We start from the raw sequence: 9,391 nt of genomic DNA, 5'->3' as shown, positions 1-9,391 counted from the left end.
ATAGCGATATCTCTGTATCTATGTATGTATGTATGTATATACATATAAATATATTTGTGAGTATGCTGTGCTAAATAGCTGCGTCTAATTATATTTCTTGGCTAAGCAATTTGCCGCTTAATGAGGAAGATGCTATCGAGTCAAGCATAAAGATTGAATTGAACTTTTGCCAATGCTTGTATTTGTAAAGTATGCCTGTATGTGTGTTTGAGTAAGTCTATTTGATTTTTCCACAGAAGTCGCAAATGAATTTCRCCGCTGGCAAATTTTGCGGTTTTGATGTTTTGCGTTTTCATTATTACATTTTATTTATTATGATTATTTCTTTTATGACACGACTGTAACGAGGCAGTCAGCCAAGCAGCTAGCCAACCACCCAGCCGGTCCGTCAGTGTGGTAGTCTGCTAGCCGTAGTGGCAGCTACAAATCGCCTGCTTAGCTGTTGCTTGTCGTTGGCAGTTGGCAAAGAGTTTAAGCGAATTCGCGGTTAATTTCATGCGCATGCGCGGCGGCGCGTTTCTGCAACTTCACGCAATTTATTTTAATTTCTATTGTTGTTGCCACATTGTATGCATCGCATGGTGTTGTTGCTGTARCGGCGCGCGTGCGCATGCGCACAAAAGAATTAAACGGATCCACTTAGCGCGTGAGATACTGTCGGCGCAACTATAGAAGTTACATTCATTCTTCATTCATTTGACTTGGCGGCAGTGACTAATGAGCACACTAATGCAAACGAACTGCGCATAAGTTGGAACGCAGAGTAATGGAAGTGGGTTAGCGGTGCGGCCGATTGGTTTAGTGACTGCCTAAGTACTGCGAGTAGATGTTCATTGCGTGGAAATCGCTTTAGACTTTATTTAATTAATGCAATATTTCGCGAATAGTGTGTAGAATAGTGTAAAGAAAGAAGAAACACGGAACATTTTTCTAAAATGCGATCGTTTTTCGGCAATTGCGTCTTTTAAACACATCCTGAAATACAGACACCATAGCCTTGTCAGCCGACCGGTACGTTTTTTCACGCTTTGGAGGAGGTTCATCCTGTGGAGTCCACTCGGAGGACTGTTGATTGGACCTCGGAGTGAAATAATGGAGCCACGTTTCATCCATTGCTACATATCGACTCAAAAACTCTGGTTTATTACGCTTGAATATCTCCTAATCCTGCTCTGAATCATTAACTCGTCGTTGTTTTTGGTCAAAAGTGAGTTCGCTCGGCATAACCGCGAATCCCACACAGATTTTGCGCTCCTTTATATGGCCACTGCAGCACTGTAGTCACAAGTAGCCACAAGAACCCATTTGTCTCAGTACTTGTTCTGTCCTTCGCACTTTTTGGACGGCGGTGATGTCAACCTTTACTCTTACGAGGACGTCCACTAGCTGAGCGGCGGCATCCAATTAATGGATCGGACATTCCAAATGGAACTAAACTACCTCGGCTCTCACATCTTCAGGCATCAAGTTAAGCTAGTGGGAATAGATTTGGAACGCCTAAGTGGATTAGTGAATGGTTCAGGCGGTTTCTTCGTTCATAAGATTTTAGGCCAACGTCTGGTGTGTTAGCGTGTCTACCTGTTGACGGCAGCCAACCAACGATGCTCAAATCACAGCGGATTAAATCAATACTTTGATCAGCGCACTTTAAATGCCARGCATTTTTCAGTACCAATTGACAATGTGGAATGAACACACYAACTACATTGGTAGGGTTCGAGGCTTATTTATATCCACATTCAACTGACGGGCTTTATTCACAACTCCACAAAACTCCACGAAGAACGAGCAGGTTGGAGCCAACTCCAAGGCCTTCTGCTCTCCATGGTACCAGAATTAAGTCTCCGGTAAGAGCGCGTAGCCGAAACGACTACTAGCTGAGCTTCAATATTTCTCTAAACTGGGGACCAGGATTTGTATCTCATAAGCCTCATACAAAAAGCTTTAACGAGCTTCCCAGATAACCTCCTTCGACGCCTAAAATGCTCACGCGCAAACATGCTAACCACCCTTACTGTTCGGCATTCCGACTAGAGGCGAWCAAACGGCTTACATTTAATCGTCTGTCAGTCCAGCTAGTCCCCATATCCTAGAGATCCTTAATGCCCTAATATGTATTGCGTTCCATAGTAACGTTTGCTCCATCTTCTCAACGCACCCCACACAAACATATGGTCCTATCATATAGGTGCCTTTGATGAAAGAATGAATTCAGAGGACATTCGCAAGCAGAAAGCCAAACTCAGACCAAATCTGAAGTTAAGGTTAACCTCAATAAACTTAAAGTCTCGTAAGTCACTCGATCGTTAGGGCTGTTGTCCCTAAATATCCCTTCCTTTCCACATCATCATCGGAAATTCAGTAATTTCCCAGCAACGACATTCTTAAATACATGCCTCAGCATGCTGTATAACAGAGCCTGCTTCGCATCCGTCGAAACGTTGCGACATACAGACAAACATGCCACATTGCATCRAGAGTAGTTTTCGGTGAACCAAGTAGTTGAAAGGACAATCCAAGTCCGATCCCCAAGCCCGAGCCATAAAATCAAACCCAACCTTTCTGGATAAGCTTCTTTATATATAGGAGTAAATGACGGTATCTTGGTAGATGGAGATCTAGTTTATGCCTGAAATTGAAGCTCGTRATCTCGGCGAAATTGTGTCTCAACAGGACGGTGCCACTTCCCACATTTTACGCATCAATCAATGGATTTATTGTGAAAATACTTCAGTGAGCAGATAATTTCACGTTTTGGGCCAGTTGCTTGACCACAGAGATCGTTTGATATCACACCGTTTGAGTTTTTCCTYTGAGGATATRTAAGGCCGAAAGYCTATGTGRACAATCTCGCTACGATTCAGGYMYTGGGYCAAAACATCACGCGTGACTTTCTCCAGTTACCAGTCGATATGCTCGAACAAGTCATCGAAAATTGGACACAAGAGATGGACCGTCTGAGACGTGGCCGCAGTCAATATTTCAAATAGAAAATCTTCAAAAAATTAATGCCAAAGAATGTTCTTTTTATTGAAAATAAACATTCACTATAAAATTTAAAGTTTCTGTATTTTTTCTTAAAAAAAGGTAAGGAACCTCGCCAATCAGGATCAATGTCTAGAACGACTASGTTAAGTAATGGAAAATAATAGCAAGTAGAACTGAAACCTCTGGATGACACTATCAATTTGTACATATATGCGTATCTCGCCCAATTCCATGCTACAAGAAATTTTCGATTGTTCCATATTATTCAGCGAATCAAAAACCACTTCTGCGTCCTCAGAACCCCACAGGGAGAATTTATGGTCAACTTACAGCAAATATTCATCAAAAGTATAATAACGACATTTATCAAAGTTAAGAATCGAATAAAGAAGCTTCATTTTATTGCTCTACTAAAAATGCTACTATTTATCTGAGTTTATCAATTAACTTTTAAATGCCAATTAAGCGCAATTAACATGCCAGTTCTTCAAAAAACAAACAGGAAAGTAAAACAACTCTTCAACCAAAAAAAAAAAAAAATTTAAGAAAAACGCGAAAAAGCAACCAAACAATTTCGTTTAGAAAAACGCAACAAAAGGACTTTGACGAACGAGCTAACATATGCCAGTCATTTTCGTACGCGAAATCGGTTCGTGGCATTTACCGGAGCAGTAAAGTTTGTCGCGGTCATTTTCAATTATACCCTCACACCGATTCAATCGGCATGCAAACCAATCGAGCAACCAGTCAAGCGTTCCACCAGCCACCAAACGGCCGACCAATCGTCGCACAGTCATCCACAGCACCAACATTCAATTAGAGTTGCCGAGGCAAAGCGCCCCTTTGCATATTTAACAGTCAAATAGTGAAAAGAGTTGGACAAATAACCCGAAAACCTTGTGACAGCAGAGCGCAGATTCTTGCTTGCCATTTGCTTGCTTGTTCTGCTTCRTGGACACCTTCGTAGCCTCGTTTGACCGTCTAATGCAATCACTCAGAGTTTAGCAGCAATTGCCGACGCGAAAGTCGCGCAACCTAGAAGGGGTTTAACGCTCACTTTGTTTGCCTAAACCTTTAACACGCTGTCATAGACACGAAGCATGGATACTAATCAATAATTGCCTATAGAACGAATGCAAATGTGAGTGTGTGTGAGCGGCGCGCGAGTGAGGTGCTGGCATTCCACGAAGTGTCAAGTGGTCACTAGGAGTCGAGGCGCACATACAGCTATACTCGTAATGTTATTTTTCGACTACTTTGTAGGAAACTATATGCAGTCCTCATCTATTTTTAATTGTGTTTGTATATGTATGTCTGTCTGTATGGGTCTAGGTCTGTGGCTGTTTGCTTACGCTGACGCTGTGCTCCTTAGCATGGCCTTAATTAATTTTAAATGTTTGTTGTCGGCGATTCGACTTGGCTAACTCGCCGAGGTATGTCTATTTGCCTTGGTAAAGTGCCTGCAATTAGGTTTAGGTTAAAGGCAAAAAAAAGTAAAATAAATAATACAAAAGCAAAAATAAACTAAATATCGGCGAGTATCGTGGAAATCTGTACTACAAAGTTTTTGTTCTATTTCCTGCAAGCAATATTTTTGTCTGCATTTATTTTATTTACCTAGTTTTGCTTGAGTCAACGACACGTTCGGACTGTTAGTTTGAACTTGAGGGGTCACTTCGCTTTTTTGTCAGCTTTACTTCGGAGTTGTGTATACCTACAGCTATTCATATTAGTATATAAAATACTACATGCCAATTGCATATCTAACTACTGTATCGATTGTGACGAAATGTGTCGAAGACGGCGATATRTTTACTGAGTTAAAAGTAGCCTTTACTTGGAGGGTTAATGAGTTAGTGGACAGATGGATAGACAGAACGGGGTTGAGGGTTAATTAYGAGAACTCCAAAAATGATTGGAGTAAGAAATTACAGAAAAAAGCTGGTGTTAAGTCAATATATTGACTGCAAAGGRAAGCTCAAATTGTAAGTAATTAGAATAAAGTTAATGGATTTAATAAATAATGAGTGGCACGACTGACTTTTTTGAAAATAAAAGCGGTTATAGACCAATGTGCTTTGTCCACCGACTAAAGGAAAGAAGCTATTTTAATTACTCCTACTTTAATCGACAATYCTTAAAGGATTGCCAGATGTTTTAAGAATTTAATTGTTTTTCTTTGTGCGGTTGGATGAAAGGCCGAATAATTAGTTTGTGAATTATATCATTTTGGATGAATCAACTTTTTTCGTTGTGAAAAAGGTATAACAAGGAATTTCAGTGTTGATAGAAGATTGCTTTTTACAATGAAAAGTACCGCAGCAATAACTTGGCTTGATGACGAATAACCGGATACTGCCACAGAAATCAACCATCAAAGATTGGTTGTGAAGRCGGTGAAAGCGGTGAACTCCTAAAAGATGTTGCTACCGACGCAAACAACAAAAAAGTCCACAAAATAATTTTGAATGACCGAAAAGTGAAGTTGTTCGGAATTTCAGTCACTCTAAGGATATCAACTGAACGTGTACATCATATCCTCCAGAAATATTTAGATATGAGAAAGTACTGCGCAAAGTGGGTGCTGCACGAGCTTACTTTTGACCAAAAACAACRACGATTTGGAGCAGTGTTTGGAGATGCTTAAGCTATTGTTTTTAGCGCCATTAAAAACATTTGCCGCTACTTCTACTCATTTAGCCGTGGCTGTTATATTGCTCGCCAGAAGGATACGTCGGATACCCTTTAAGGTATATAACATATCGCTGGTAAATAATCAGCTAGAAAAGCTGAAATGAAAATAAGATTAAAACAATTATAAYATTAAATCGTATAATTTATATAGTAAATAATTTTTGTGAGTAAAATTTCGCAATTTAGTTAAAGGCAATCATAATTCATTCTCTTTGGGTAATCCGGCTACACTTTTCTGAAATGAACATTGTCGCGGATKGGATTTGAACTGACTTATGTGGCATGAAGTGCGATAAAAAAATTCTATGCACAATAAGTTGAACYTCGAAAGCTGACTAAAGCTAAAGTTCACACTACACACAGCGCAAGCTTTAAGCTTTAGCTTTCTTGACTTTCCACTTTATATAAAACTCGTAATTCGTTGAGATGCTATTAAAGTTTGGCAATGACAATTAATTAATATACACTTTAATACGGTCGATGTATGCCGAAACAATTGACACATTCKTTTTTGGTACCGTTAATAAAGCTGTGGCAGCAATAAATCTCCCATTGCCGCACCGAACACATTGAACTCTTAAAATAAATCGAGAATTCTGTAGTAAGAAGSGACGAAGACCATTTCAATTCCTCAGCGGCAACATGTTTGGACATAGTGCGAAATTGTGTTTGTGGAAAGGTCGAAAAGCCGWGACATGCGTTGCACATGTTGCATAAACCTAGATATGTATGAGTTGGCGTGAGAAACAACAACAAAATCGCATAACCAAAAATATATTTCAACACTCTAACTGAAAATGAATTCGTAACGAACCAATGACCCAGCACAACAACACAACTGGCACTGACACTGACACTGGTTGCATGCCACCAAGCGCATCCTCACATGCCAATCTTAGCGCAACACACACGCAYACACACATGGCGATTCAACAGCTAATTGTGACTTTATATGCGGCATTTACCCAAAACTGTGTAGCAATAAAATCAGCAACAACAGCAACAACCATGCGAGCAACAGAAACATTTGGCCAGGCAACATCATTAGTAACGAACAACGCAGCAACGCAAAAGCAACGGCAAAACAAAGCAACAACAACAACAACTGCTGGAGGAGGAACATACACGACMACAACAACAACAACAATAAAGCGCACAACGCACATAAAACACCAATTCAATGCCACGTTTCGCACAAACATCGGCAGCACTCGCCCTTCGCGCCATCGACGCAGCCGCAGCCGACGTCGGCCGCGCCGTAGGACTGCGCATCGCGCCATCCACATCAAGTCGTCTACTTGGGTGGTCTCGAACCTGACTTGCGGCGCAACATCAAAGCGCATCCGTCCGTCTGCACAGTTCGAACGCGGCAACACGCCAACAGCCAGCCACCAGCCACCAGCCACCACGAACGTTCCAGAAGGCAGCGCTGACATGCAAGAACGCACGGCGGAAGGGAGCATACTTGTAGCAGCGCGAACCCACAACAACGCATGCGTYCGGGTGCGCACCCAATGTGGCATGAGCAATAGCAACAACAACAAACAACAAAATATAGCAAATAAAAAAGCAAATATTCGCGCACATTAATGCTTTTGCTGCGACTTTGGCTAAGCAAGCGGCCAAATCGTGTGCTTCGTATGTTCTGTGCTGTTGCGCATGCGCGCGGATTGAAATTCAATGGAACCAAACAACCGTCGTGTTTCAATGGAATTTGCAAATGAGTTGCGTCGTCTCCGACGTTGGCGTACGGCGCGCGCGGCTAACAACAACATCATTAACATAAACGTCACGATAATCATCATGCGCAACATCATCATGATCGCTTAGTAAGTACTCGTATGCATGTATGTACATATGTATGCATGTAGTTAGTGCCACAATCGCTTACGTGCTTCTGTTAGTTGCCGCAGTGGGTTTTTGGGCGTCTGCGCAATTGCACGGCAAACTGCAGTCACAGCATTATATATATACATACACATATATATGTATGTATGTATACCAAATATTTGCGGCAGCTCGTTGGCATTTGTAGTCTGAAGTGAATCGTAAACGCAAATACTCGCAATAAATTTTGTTGTCTCGCAATCCAATGAGGCAGCCAGTTTCCCATTCCGACTATGTGCCGTGCCGTTGCAGCAGTAACTCGACACAGCACCAGCCTCAAACCATCCGTCCTACGCCGACCGTTTTGTGCTGCTCYTTTTGGCTTTTGTGCGCCTGAGACACTCGGGAGACTCGAACGCCGGTTTGGCGCGTCTTTGGCGCAGCGCTCCTGCGTGTTGGATTATTAGTTGCTACGAAGCGCTGCAACACGACACAGATGACGGCGTTGTAATCCGAGACTGCATAATGGATATCTATGAGCAATGCGTGGCACTGGTAAGCTTTATTGAAGATCAAAGAGTTAATATGGTGATTCGCAATAATTCGTGGCTTCAAATAATTGTGATGGATTGCTTAAAGCTGTTGGTTTTGTTGTAGATACTTACATATGTATGTACATATTATGTTTGTTGTTTACGACCTTTTTAATGCTTAATAGAACACCGGCGATAAAGTGAACCCAAGCTGTTGCTGTGGAAAGRTACTGGAATGGCGTTTTCGAATGATGCTGGAATTTTAAAGAGTTTTTAATACATCGAAGACTTTCCGTCTGAAGAACCGATCGAGTCGGCTGGTAGGTTTTCTCCAGCAGCMATGGAATGCTTTTACAAATGATAGCACAGAAATATGCCTCATTTTTAACTCATTGGTAATAACCACTACGACTCAGGCCGCCGTAAGACCCAACTCCTTCCTGGCTAAAGGCTAGTATTATATAAAGGAATATATTACCTTATGACTATATTGCCTTAAAGACTATGGGCAATCCAATTAAAGCCGTTRCTTCATCAGTGATACGATCATATTAAAGCTCTTTACTGAATTGCACAATCTTTTCCAATGATGGCGATGGCGTGAAATATGTAGTAAATGTTTTMAATGTTAAATTACTCTTGACTTGTGACTAAATCTGTTAACTTCTATGAAATTTTCACATCGAAACCGCTGATTTCTTTCAATTTGTCAATAAAATTCGTTAGGCATAGTCCTACACGTGTAAAATATCAGTAAGAAAACTTCCGTAAACTTACTCACAGCAAAAAAGTGCAATCCCCTACGGTATTTCGACAACAAGTCAAAAATCATCAGCTTACTATAGTAAAACACAATTTTTTTTTTTTTAATTTTTGGCATTCAATTTTCACAACAGTCGGTTTACATTACCAGAATTGACACGAATTTTAATCGACTCAAGGCTGTACTTTCGGAGATCTAATCTCGTTTGGAGTGAGTTTTAGGAGCAACGCCTCGCAGCAGGGTTGCTCCGTGTCCTCCTGACTGAGGCAGCTTGCCTCCGATTCTGATTAGTCAGACGAAAATTTCTTCTCAACGAGTATTCTTTTGAGATCTGAGAACAGAAAGTATGCGCTGGCTTCCAAATATGGAAAATACGGTGGCTTTTTTCCATAGTTGACATGGTCTTTGTGAAACAGCACTTCATTTTTCTTCAAAAGCAACCTTTTGACAATTTAGAGTTTTAAACGGACAAATAACGCCATTTATAGGCGCTGTTGACGGTCCGTCAGTTTTCAAGGTTAGGTTTGGTTAGATGATAGAAAAGAAGAACTGCTCTTAGCAATTATCGCCGCGCTGCTATCTGAGT

The sequence above is a fragment of the Bactrocera latifrons genome, unplaced genomic scaffold (genome assembly GCF_001853355.1).
Source record: "Bactrocera latifrons isolate USDA-ARS-PBARC rearing strain unplaced genomic scaffold, ASM185335v1 scaffold_491, whole genome shotgun sequence".
Taxonomy (NCBI): Eukaryota; Metazoa; Arthropoda; class Insecta; order Diptera; family Tephritidae; genus Bactrocera; species Bactrocera latifrons.
The sequence above is the reverse complement of the archived record's forward strand: the minus strand, read 5'-3'. Positions refer to the sequence as shown.